Here is a 13,507-nt window from a genome sequence, read left to right on the forward strand (position 1 = left end):
ATTCAGGTGTCTGACACTAGGCAAGTAAGATCTGTGTGGAAACACAAAATCCCTCTCAAATGAGCAGTGAAAGGACAAAGGTGAGCTTGCATTTACTAGAGGGTAAAATCCAAGCTCTCATACCCTGACAGTCAAAAAGCAAGTATTGGTGAAAAAGATTTAGTGTAGCTGCAGGGGCACAGCAGGACTCCAGTGAGAACACCTACTAAACTGGCACAAAGCTTTTTGAACAAACACAGTCTTGAAGTGGGTGAGAAATATATCTAACGTAGTCCTCTCCACCTGCACTTTGAATATCTAAATGGAGATGTTTAACAATAACATGTTCCTTTCCCTCTATAACACTAAATCTGCTGCACCATACTTCATAATAGACTTAAAACTTAATGGAGAACAATCTGTGGACCTGATTTTCAATTGATATGAAGAAACAATACTTTATCAGTAGGGTTGAGATACTCATTAGAGGATTTAAGTTTTAAGGTCTTCTGAAAATTTCAACAGGGATGAACAGCTTTAAAAATCTACTCTGGTAATACTCTGTACTCATACAACATCCTGCACAGCAAGAAGTATGTTCCAATTGCACTAAACTACTCTCTAGAAAATATAGAAGGCAAAAAAGCAACTGACAAGAAGTGAGAGAAATGGAAGAGTATTTGTTATAAAGTAAGAAGTATCTCTGAAGCAAACATCTAATAGCTTAAAAACCAGCCATAACTAACAATATAGAGTAATCAAAATATACCTCTATAAAGAGAGAAAATAAATACAAGAGACTCCCTTTTCAAACCGTGGTGTGTGTGAAAACCTATTGTGTTGCAACAGAAAGGCATGAGGCTGGAATGTTCCAGGAAACAGGGATGATAGAACCACCTACTCTAAAAGGCATATAATCCACCTATGCAAAAGCTTGCTCATTTTTGCAGGATGTAATCAAGTGTCTGAGTGACATGGAAATCTTATTTCTTAATCAATTAGAATGGCAAACTGTATTTTAAAAAGCCCAAAACTTTGCATTTTGCAGCCTCATATTTCATTGAATTCATTTTGAAAACTGAATACTGCTCTCATATCTTCAACTCTGCATGGATAGATTTTAAAGCCACTTTCATTTCATAGAATGTAGCACATTTAAATAAAAATGATTTGTTATCCCTCAGCTGTAGGGAATTTGGGCCACAACATACAATTATTGCATCAGAACATTTCTTGTGTGCCCTCAGCTGTTTGGATACAGCAGCTGGGTGGGCAGTTTAGAAAGAGAACAGGAATCATCAGTTACAGTAATCAGGCTCAGGCAGTACTGGGGAAAATAAAGTATACAATAACTAAAGGCATGATTAGGATGGACTGTCTGACTTTAAGGAATGTGAAAGGATTTAGTTTCACAGTAAGCCACGGGTAGACTGTTTCAAGAATATTTTTCTGTTCAAAGTTCATACTGAGGTTTTATGTTTCAAAAACACTTTTTTGAACACCTCCATTTAGCACTAACCCAGTCTGCTTTGATCTGAATGTCATCATTCCTTTGAAGAAGATACAACATGCTGAAGACTCTCAGAAAATACTGTTTGGTTTTCTTAGAAATTGTATTATTCATACAGAAGTTATTCCCAAAAAACACGTGATTTTGGGTTTAGGATTTCTTCCCTTGCGCTCATGAGTAGATTCTAAATGTGAGAACCTTTCTATATTTCCAAAATAACAAGGGACATAATTATCAGTAGCTCTTCATGGCTACCTTAATACCACAACCTAACAAAACTGAAATTAATTCAGTATACCTTTCAGGCTTGTGACTAATTAAAGAGAAATGTGACTCATTATCTTCACCATCTATTCGTATAGTAGAAAACTATACTAACAGCTAAAAGAAAAGGGGTAGGGATAAAAAAAATTACCAATCATCTTCTTGAGGACTTATTTTAAAACTCTGGTTCTCAATACTGATTTCCTATTCCTATATACATGAAGCAAAATACATACAGCAAAAAATCAACAAGGTTTCTGAATGAACTTAAGAAGTATTTCCATGAAATAAAGACCAAATGAGGCAACTTACATCACATTTACAGTAAAATTATGTGACTGTTTTATTAGGTTTGCACACTTTACATTGCAAATACATCCAGAGTAACAAAGACTAAATCCTCCAAATTATCTTTTTAATTAAAGATTACAACAAAGTATTTTATACTAGAACATACTGCCTAACTCCTATTCCAAACAAGTGAAATTAACTTTTTATTCCTTTATTAAGTAAGTAATTATAAACTTCAGGCAGCTTGCTTATTGAGAAAGTCTGAATTTATGAATTGTGGGGTGAAAAAATCCCAAACAAACCAACCACACAAAAAATACCCAACCTCAAAAACAAATAAAAACTAGAATAAGCCAGTATTCAAATTACAATTATTAATTTATTTCATTGCCTGAAAGAATGCACAAGCAATTGGTCTACTTCTTCTAACAGTAAGCCATATTACAGAAAAAAAAACCTTAACATGCAACATTCTGGAAAAAAAACTCATTAAAGATTAGTCTATTTCATGACAGATGTGAAAATTCAAAGCATTAAACTGATCACTTCTAAACTTTGACTATGCAGAAGTCATTAAAAACCAGGATTTGAGCCATATAATACAGTTTATTTAAGATATTTTTCTGTTCTACAGAACTCCAGAGCCCTCTGAGCCAAACACATCAGCTGGGTCAGAACCAGTTTTATGCAGAGGAGAGAGAAAACAGTTGTGCAACCATATCATGAGCTATGGAGCAAGCACTTATTCACATTAGAAGGAAGCTCTGGAGGTCAACAGCTTCTATCCTTTACTCAAGGCAGTCTTCAAAGCTTTAAAGACTGCTCAGTGCCATTCTCAACTAAGATCAGAGTATCTCCAAGTATGGAGATCCCACAGCCTCTTCAGACTACTTATCCCAATATCTGACCATCCTAATGATGATAATTATTCCTAATGTCTAATTGAAATATCCCTTGCTTGAACTTTTTCTGTTGTCTCTAGCCCTGTCACTCAGCTCCTCCAAGAAGAGTCTGGTTCTGTCTTTTCTGTACGCTCCTATTAACTGCAAACAAGATCCACCACCCTAGTCTTCTTTGTACAGAGGACACCCAGCTCTTCCAGTTCCCCTTTTACATTATGTGCTTCTGTACCCTAATTATCCTGACAGTCTTCCTCTAGGCCTGCTTCAGAACATCAGCTCCTCTCCTACACTAAGAAGCACAAAACTAGACACTGTTCTAGATGCCATCACACAAACATCAAGCTGACAGAAATACTCACTTCTCTCAGCGACTGGCTTCAGTTTTGCTCAAAGGTACCTCGCTGACTCACATTCAACTCAGTGTCCACCAGTGAAGTGACATTGTTTGCTGTGGTGTTGCTCTCCAGCCTACACTACTGTGCAGTTATTCTGTTACTACGTTCAGATTCTGCTGAACACCAACCATGAGGTTCTCGTCAGCCAATTTCTCCAGCCTGTCGAGGTCTCTCAGAGGAGCAGCCCTGCCCTCCAGCCCACACAACCTGGTGTCATCAACAAGCTTGCTGACGGTGCATTCCATCACCTCATCAGGTACTTAATTAAGATTATAAATGCAAAGCTGCACCATTTAATTTTACTGAATACTAATTATCATGCCCTGAAAAGGATAAAGGACTTCCATGCAGTTTAATTTTAACTAATTAACAGGTTGGTAAATGGGATGTTACAAAGAACTTGTACTTCAACACACAAGTAAGTCACCAAATAAAGCCTCTTCGGTATTTTTTTTAATGGGCAGTTTGCACTTGGTGACTCACTGAAATAGCTCCAATGAAAGATTTCTCTCCAACACATCCCTCTAAATACGGAGAACTAAATACACAAAGTATCTGTGTCAGTGACTCCCAAGAAGTCTGGAAAAAGGGCCTAAATTAAGAGCCATTGTATACTTACATTGCAATAAGCTACAGAGCTATTAGTAATGTCTCAGTACTGCAGGCTGAGTACTTGCATATACAAACCTTCAGAGAATGCGAGTACCAGGAATTCTTTCATAGAGAACAAATACTTTGTCTTAGAATATTTAACTCACAATGCTTCATAGACCTGGGTCTCTAGACTATTTGCTAGTACAATTTTGCATTATATCTATTTCAACAGAATAAATGTGCCAAATCATTGCTGAAGAATTGTGTCCCGCTATCATGAAGTTTGCCATACAGCTGCGTTTCAAGATTTGAGGTTTAAAATATCAAAATCTCCAACCTATGGGTATATAGATAACTTTATCAGTCAATGAAGCTCTTACAATGCTAAAAAGTATAACCTGCATTATTAATACAGCTGAAACTTTGGTCTTCATAGTTTAGAAGGTACACATTTCTGCAGTTTCTTCACATTGATGAAATTCACCATTTTTCATTCAAGAAATTAACAGGAGATTTTCTGGGATCTACTCTGCCACATTTCTACATGTCTATCTGTAGACTTACAACATAGCAGAGATAAACGGAGATGAATGTATTTGCTTGTCCCTCAGCTGCTTAAGAGATCTAAAACACAACAGAGCCACCTGGATTAAAAAATAAAAAATGTTAAAAAAATGACAATTCTGCAAGTAATTTACAGAGGCAAGAAATAAAAAAATAATGTTATGGGGAAAATTCTATTGCAACAGCATTTCAGAATGCTATTGTCAAAAATTAGTCCTGATGTGTGCATCCAGCCTTGCACATCTTGCACACATAGTAATTGATAGAAATAGAAAGAAAAACACCCAACTGCATATCACAGCAGAACCATAACAGTCAAACCCTTAGTAGAGAGATGAGTTCATTAATAAACTACAACTGTCCTGAAATTCCTATTCTTAAGCCCACAATAAATTTTAATAGAACCAGTATTTGATGTATTTTATTTGCAAAAATATTGACGAGTATGTATCGTGACCTTTTCTCATAATTTGTCAGATATTTCTCCAAAGGCTGTTTCATAATAGGAAATATTGCAGTTATCATCATCAGGGCTTTATCTGAGAATCCTAAAGAATTGGTTTTTTAATACAGTCAGTTTTGAGTTTCTACACAACATTTTTGATACAAATATATAATTTGTAACTTTGTCATCAAAAATTCCTCTTAGAAATCCATTTAAAATAAAAAGGCAGGGGACATTGTTTATTGCAACTAACATCTATGGAACTTCCCTGAAGCAGAAATCTTAAGTGGACTCAAACTAATAAATATATCAAATAGAATTTCCTCCTCTAAGTTATTTCATTTGTAGCAATTTAGAGTCAGGGTCAAAACCAGGACACAAACAGGACACAATGTTCCTACCATCTCTTAAAATACCTGCTGTAAGAACAAGCAGGGCTTGTTTAAAAAGCAGAATTATAAACTAGAAAAATCTAATTATTTTCTATGATAAATTCCAAGAAAAGTGATCATCAGGTGAAGTACTTGAGGCAGAGAATCAGTTTCCAACTTATTTAATCACAATTGATCAGAGACTCTATAAACAAGTCAACAAGTATGCCATTAGGACATACATAATTAACATTATACATGTTACATTTGTTTTCCCTGAAAAAGCTTTGAAACCACCAGAACGATATCTTTCCTCAAGGAAGGTGGGGATGGGAGAGGGGAAGTGAGAGATTACTAAAATCCCTATAGGACATTTTACAAAAGTAATTATTTTAATTAAGACAATTACCACAAAATTAAACTGTAAGAATTTTCACAATTAGGCACAACCATTTTTATCACTTTTCCACTAAGTTATATCACAGGCTACCCCTAGCTGACATCACGTTGACCAAAACGCCAGGTTCTTTTCCAGCAGGCAGCTTTCCAGCCACTCACCCCAAGCCTGTAGTGCTCCATAGGGCTCTGGTAACCCAAGGGCAGGATCCAGCCCTTGGCCTTGTTGCATCTCATACCACTGGCCTCAGCCCATCAATCCAGCCTGTCCAGATCCTGCTGCAGAGCCTTCTGACCCTCCAGCAGATCAACACTCCCACACAGCTTGGTGTCATCAGAGGGTGCACTGGATCCCCCCTTCCAGACCATCAATGAACATATTCAGTAGGACAGAGTGCAATACTGAGCCTTAGGGAAGTGGCCAGCCACCAACCGCCTGTAACTCTATTCACCATCGCTCTATGAGCCCGGACATCCAACACTTTTTTTTTGCCCAAGAGTATGCCAGTGGAAATAGTTTCTCCAAGAGAATGCTGTGGGAAATGGTGTCAAAGGCTGACATCTTTTACCTTTACTGACGTCTAGGTAGGGAACTTCTGCAACCTTTTAGTCATTCACTAAGCAGGTCACTCTGTCCTAGAAGATCAGCTTGGTCTTGCAGGACCTGGCTTTCACAAACCCATGCTGGCTGGGTCAAATCCTCTGGCTGTCATGTATGTGCCATGTGATAGCTCTCAAGACGATCTGCTCCATGACACTACCTGGCCCTGAGGTCAGACTGACAGGTGTGTAGTTCCTCAGATCCTCCTTCCAACCCTTCATGTACATGAGTGTCACATTTGCTAACCTCTAGTCACCTGGGACTGCCACCATTAACCAGGATTGCTGGAAAATGACAGAAAGTGGTTCAGTGAGCACTTCTGCTAGTGCCATCAGTACCCTCGGGTGGATCCCACCCAGCCTCATAGACTTATAAGTGTGTCAGTGGTGTAGAAGGTTTCTGACCCTCTCCCTTTAGATTACAGGGTTGTCTATTCCAGCTCAGGGGGCTGGGTCCCCAAAGAACAGCTGGTCATATTATTAAAAACTGAGGAAAAGAAGGCATTAAGTATCTCAGCCTTTTTCCTCATCTTTTGTCACTTTGTTTGCCCTCTCATCCAATAAAGGATAAGGATACTTCTAGGCCTTATTTTTGTTACTGGTATATTAATAGAAACACTTTTTATCAACTTTTACAGCAGTAGCCAGATTAAGTTCTAATTGGCTCTTCTAATTTTCTCCCTGGATAATCTCACAATATCCTTGCAGTGCTCCTGAGTTACTGGCCCCTTCTTCCAGAGGCCACAGACTCTGGTATTTTTCCTGATTTCAAATCAAAGCACTGTTCAGTGAGGCTGCTCTTCTTCCCCAACATCTCTTCTCTAGGCACATGGGGACAGCCCGCTTCTGCACTTGCAGGATTTCCTTCTTCAAAAATGTCTATCCTTCCTGAACTTCTCCCCTTTTTAGGAATGCCTCCCAAAAGTTTTTCAACCAGTCTTCTCAATATGCTGGTCTGGCCTTCAGAAGTTCAAGGTAACAGCTCTGCTGACTCCCTCCTTACTTCTCCAAGAACTGAAAACTCTCTAATTTCTCAATTACTGTGCCCAAGACAGCCTCCAGACATCGCATCACCCACAAGTGCTTCTCTGTTTGTGAATGCTAAGTCCACCAAGGCACCTTTTCTAGCTGTGCCAGGAAGCTCTCTTCCAGACACTCCGGGAACTGTTTCCTCTAGATGTTTCCCCTCCGCTGCATCGTATTTCCAGCAGACATCTGGTGAGCTGAAGCTCCACAGGAGAACAAAAGGCTAGTGATTGTAAAACTTCTCACAGGTGCTCAGAGAATATTTTGTCTGCCTCTGCAAGCTGGCTAGATGTAAGAGACCCACAACCAGGATATCTGCACTGTTGGCCTTTACCCCTGACTCTCACCCATAAACAACCCTATTGGCCATAATTAAGCTCTAGACAATCCAAGCACTCCCTAAAACACAGTGCTACTCCACTGCCTCTCCTTCCTTGCCTATCCCTTCTGGAGAGTTTACAGCCATCCGCTGCAGCCCTCCAGTTGTGAGTCATCACACAATGACCATGTTCCCGTAATGGCAATTATATCATAATTTTCCTGCTGCACAATGGCTTCCAGCTCCTCCTGCTGCCTGTGCTGCATGCACTGGAGCAGAAGCACTTCAGTCAGGCTATTTATACCTCCACCTCTTTTGGGGAAGAAGTCCTAATTCCTGTATGCCCAATCTCAGATGCTTCTGTTGTTTCTAACACATGGATGACCACCTGTCTTTGCTTCCACATGGATCTTCATCCCCTATCTTCACTGAAATGGAAGATCAAAGGACATCACTAGCACACCATCCCTCACACAGGGTGTGCTGCCCCCAGGCTTATCTCTAGCGAGCCTGGTTTTATCAGTTTCCCTCTTCAAGTTTAAAGCTTTTCTAATGAGCTCTTCTAACTCCTGTGCAAAGATCTTTCTCTCCCTTTGAGATAGGTGTACACTGTCTGTCGCCAGAAGGCTGGTGCCATGTAAACCAAACCATTATTTTACCCCCCAAAATTCTGCCAGTCACACTAGGCTTGGAGCCAGGAATTGATTATTCCCTCATCATTCCCTGAAACTGGAAGGATAGTGAAGCAAACTACTTATGCTCCTGATTCTTAACCAAAGCCCTAAAATTTCTTTTCATTGCCCTCATACTTCTTGTTGCAACTTCACTGCTGCCTACCTGAAAACAAAAAAAAGAAATCAATAATGGATATTAATCTGAGGGCTATACCAGGATAGGAAACTTTCCACATCTTTAACCCAGGCCTAGGGGAAGCAAGAATTTCCCCAAGAAGATCCTTCTCTTTGAGCCTTCTGTTCCCTTCAGAAGGGAGTCTCCTGCGACAATGGTCCATCCTTTTTGCTTTATGGGAACAGATTTGATGCAGGGTATAGGTCAACTTAACCTTGGCAGCACCAAGCTAGATGAACCATCATCCTTGTTACTATTTGGTTTCATGTGCAGAGGCTCCTAAGTATTATGTAAGGGCATTTGGGAAGGTAAGGCAGCCACAGAAGAGATACACCTCTGCTGCATTGGTCAGGGACTTATCATCATCCCTTATCTCTTAAAGTCACTGCATTCAGCCAGGCAGAGAGAGCATAGAGAGTCCTCCATATCATGTCTACTGCAAGTTCTTCAGGTGTGTCAAAATGGTAATCACAAGCCACTGGGTAACTCCTTTAAGTAGGAAAATTTCCCAAGAAATTTAAATTTTTCACCAACACAGAAGCCTGCACAGAAAAACTACTTTATACAGAATTAATAGTATAGTGCCTCAGTTGTCACTATGTAATATACACTAAACTACACTAAGTTATTGTCAAAGAATAATGCTACTATACTGAAGGTTGTTCACAAACACTGATTTCCAGATGTAAGTTTACGCACAATTATAAACCTTGCTTTTAGAGAATTAATTTTGTCCCTTTGTCTCCCTTGTCAGTACGGAATAGAAAAGTTACAAGAGTAACTTTTCTTTGCAACACTGTAACACAACTGCTCCATTAAAGCCACCTGGGCTAGGAAGGATCCCAAACATTCAGCAAAGAGACCCTCCTATTTCTCTCCAGTAATCCATTTACAGTGTCTTCCCATATTTTAGCTGCAATTATCCTACAACAGAGTTCAGAATTTACCTAGTTTAAAATACAAATCTAAGGAAACCACTAAATGAAAATCTCTCTTGAGGAACTTCAACAAAACTCCTTAAATTAAATTCAAGAATATTAGCAGTACCACAAATAAGCTTTAGCTCAAAAGAAGTATTTGCCTTATCTGAAACAGTTACAAACTCTTGTTCCTTATGCTATAAAAACAGGTCCAGTAAAAAGTCTTTCTTGTGGGCTCCCTTTATATACCAACATGTTGCAACAGCATCTCCTTGGAGCCTTCTCTTCTCCAGATGGAGCAACCCCAACTCTTTTGGCCTTTTTCCTGTTTTAGGACAAATTTGGGAAGAAATCTCTGAATGCAGTCCCTCTAGAAAGCAGATTCAAGTGGCCCCTCCCCAAGCTGGTTTGGGAAAAGATTTCCAGGGAGAAAAGTGGGAAAAACTGCTTATTTAACAAGCAAAGCATTCACAAGAATAAAAAAAATAAGTAATATCAAACAATTAAACCTCTCGCAGTTCTGAAGAGACGGCAAATTCAGAAAGTCCTTGTTGTAGGGTGTAGCTTGGCTCACTCAGTCTCTTATCAGTCCCTCCAGCTTAAAAACGCAGCATCCCAGGCCCTCATGGGCTACAGGTGAGAGCTCCCAGTGTTTTTCTGGGTCTTCAGTCCACAACAGTTCGAAGAAAAACAACAACCACACGGGAGGTTACAGGGAACTTCTCTGCTTCAGCTAGCTAACAACTAACTAAAAAACAAAGGAAAGCTCTCTCCCACTGTCTGTCCGTGCTGCAGACAACATAGTCCAGGAGAAGGATGCAGGGGAGCAAGTGCAGTTTCTGGTAACAAACTCTGTGCTTCTTTTCTCCCCCTTCACTCTTGGAACCAGTCTTAAGCTGCAAAACTCAATATCCAGCATAAACAGAACAGATGATTTGGGATACAAGCATCACAAAGTCACCTCAGGACACCTTTCTTCACAGGACAGCTGCTCCATTGTGTCTCTCCTCCAGACCCTGTCCAACAGGTTCATGTTTTGCTGTTTGAGGGGTCCCAGAGCTGGATGCATCATCCCAGGTGGGGTCTCTCTCACCAGGGCAGGGCAGAGGGGCAGAATCCTCTCCCTCACCCTGCTGGCCATGCTGCTTTTGATACAGCCCAGGAAATAATTTGCTTTCTGGGCTGCAAATGCAGACTGCCAGCTTATGTCCAGTTTTTAATCCAAAAGTACTCTCAAGTCCTCCTCAGCAGGGCTGCTCTCAATCCCTTCACCCCCCAGCCTGGCATCAGTACCAGGAGTTGCCCTGACCCAGGTGGGGACCTTGCACTTGGCCTTCTACTGTCACAAAGACTAACTTGTCAGCTTCCAATAACACTGGAAGACATTTAGCAGTTATGAAGGAAAACAGCAGTTGTTAAACGTTAGGTAGACATCTCTGGCTTGAACTTTCAATGTAAAATGTAATATAATCTTGCATGAAATAATCTTTCCCCCTAAAATTTACACCTAAGCATGATTTCTATAATGCTCCATGGAAAACTATGTGGTATGTATTTTGGGAGGAGGAAGCAAAAGCAGTAAAAGTCTTGCCTGATGATAATGATGTTGAAAACAATTTTCCATGCCATTTTGAACATTTCAGAATTTCCACAGGGCTGCTCCTCAAGCAAAACAGATCTCTCTTTGCTATGTGTCATTAGCAATTATGCAAACACAGTAATATGATTAGAAACGTAACTGGTTCAGCACACGTATCGGTAACCTCCAGCTTCTCAATTTTCCTTCTTACTGGCATGAGTCACCTTAGCAAAGCTGACAAAACTTCAACAGTGACAACTGCAGACAGCAAAGTCTAGTTATCAGATTCCAAGGAGAAGTTGCTGAACTGCTCAGGTAACGGTACCTACATAACATCTGAACAGCAAAAATAAATCCAACAAACAAAACCCCTCAAAAACAAACAACCACCCCAAAGAAACAAAAAAAAATCCCACAACAAAAAAAAATCCCTCCAATACACAAAACAAAACAAGAAAAAATCTTAAAAAAACCAAAACAAACAAAAATCCGAAACATCACAAAACTTGCTGGCCAAACTAGTTAATGATTAATAAACAAAGCTCTACTACTGCAACAAAAAGAAACACAGTGATAAGCAATCACAGCAGAGATATCACAGACCAGAAGTGATGAACTGCTCAGGACAGAAAAAAATCAACCGTAGCATTAACAAGGTTTTATATAGTGAACAAAGACATAATGACATTTTCTAAAACTATTTTTATAGTTGTTCCATTAAATAAAAGCTGTCAGCTTTAGAAAGCAATCCTTTTCATATTTACATAGTTTTCTTTAATTTTCTGAAATTTGTAGGCCAGGTAGGAATACATAAGAGATACATGTAAACTCACATGCAATATGTAACTACATCCAGGAAACTCCATGGTTTGTGCAATAAGCCTAATCATGTACTTAGATATGTACATACCTAGTACTATCTAGATGTGAATGGTACAAGTGAAAATAAAAGAGACTGCATGAAACTTACTTACCTAACTTTTGGGTTTTGGCTATTGATATTATTATTATAGTGCTACCATTGCAATTTTTTGTCTTTCTTTTAAAATTAATTTTCATTCATAATACTCTGCTGATGCATATACACATAAACACAGGACACACCAACATTGTTCAGCTTTTTAGTAGACTCATAGTAATACTGTAATTCAGGAATAATAGATTACATTATTAAAATATATTATTCTTTTGATTAAGGACTGAAGTAAAGTTTTGTTGAAGAAGGAATTGACTGAGTACAGGAACACAGAAAAGCCTGGAAGTTTGCAGAAGCCTCTTCTGCAATTTGTAAATACAACCATATACTCTTTCCACATCCACAAAAAAGAAAAAGAAGTTGCTATAAATTCTACCAATTTACTTCTGTGTAGACATCTTAATGAGACAAGTCACATGTTCTAAGTAGTTGAAAAATGCTGTTGCTTTCCTTATGACTAAAGCCTTTTTTCCCCCACCAAGGAAGAAAAGTAATACTCCTCTGTATGCAGAAAGAGATTAAAGATTAATTTATCTACCACACTTCATATTGAAAAATCAAAAAGATGAAAGTAAGGATAAAACAGCCATATATGTCAGGAAGACACAGTCTCTCCTCATTGTGAACCTCTACAGTCAAAATCCTCTTGAAAGCCCTCTCTCTCTTTAATGAATGTACTTAAATCACAGCACATTATTGATGTTATGTCTACAACTAAAATTCCATTTCTGGAACTGGTAAGTACAAAAATGCACTCAAAGAAGGTACAGTCAAGGACGGTTAGTCATAATGGACTGATCCATGCAAACAATTTAGTCTGTAGTATTAGTGCTTTACTCTGCCGAGAATGTTTTCGTGACTCTGTATATCCTCCGCATACTATTTGAACTGTAAATAAGAGGTAGACTGACTAGTCATGAATTATTAACATTAACTTTTAAAAGTTGCCCAATTTCCAGTATGTGCTTAGACATGCCTGGGAGAGGGTTACTGCTACTTACATAAAACTGCTACGGTAACAAGACTAATTTTTTTCCATTGAGGTAAAAAAAAAAAAAAAAAGAAAAAAGAAAAAAACCCCTGGAAAATAAAAAGGAATAAAAAAAAAATACCCACACCCCCGAGATCGCGAGCGTTTAAATTCATTCAAAGGCTGCTCTGACGGCGTTACCGAGCCAGGAAGCCAGGTCACTCTGTCACAGCTCGCCCCGCAGCACATGCTCCGGCCGCTCACACTTTTTCCCTTCTGCCTCCCAGGCAGGATTTCCCGGCTACGAACAAGACGAACATGAGCCCGGCGGCGGGACCTGGCTGAAGCCAGGCCATCGGGCAGCTCCAAACTTTACGACGGTCCCGGCCGCCCCGGGGCAGCTGCCACCGATCCCCTCACACCCGGCCAGTTCCCGGGCGAGCCCCCCGTCCTCCGAGAGCCCGGGCCGGAGGCGGCCTCTTTCCCCCCTTATCCTCCGGCCCGGCGGCCCCCGGCTCCCGCCATCCCCTTTCCCCACAGCCCCCTGCCGCACTAAC

At 39.8% G+C, this 13,507-nt stretch overlaps 1 protein-coding gene across 16 annotated transcripts in view; it reads right to left on the bottom strand.

The window, feature by feature from the left end:
* The window catches only part of ANKIB1 (ankyrin repeat and IBR domain containing 1), an 88,524-nt gene that overhangs the window by 74,352 nt on the left and 665 nt on the right, over positions 1–13,507 (bottom strand). The window lies entirely within an intron of this gene.

The sequence above is a fragment of the Cyanistes caeruleus genome, chromosome 1 (genome assembly GCF_971803275.1).
Source record: "Cyanistes caeruleus chromosome 1, bCyaCae1.hap1.1, whole genome shotgun sequence".
Lineage (NCBI taxonomy): Eukaryota > Metazoa > Chordata > Aves > Passeriformes > Paridae > Cyanistes > Cyanistes caeruleus.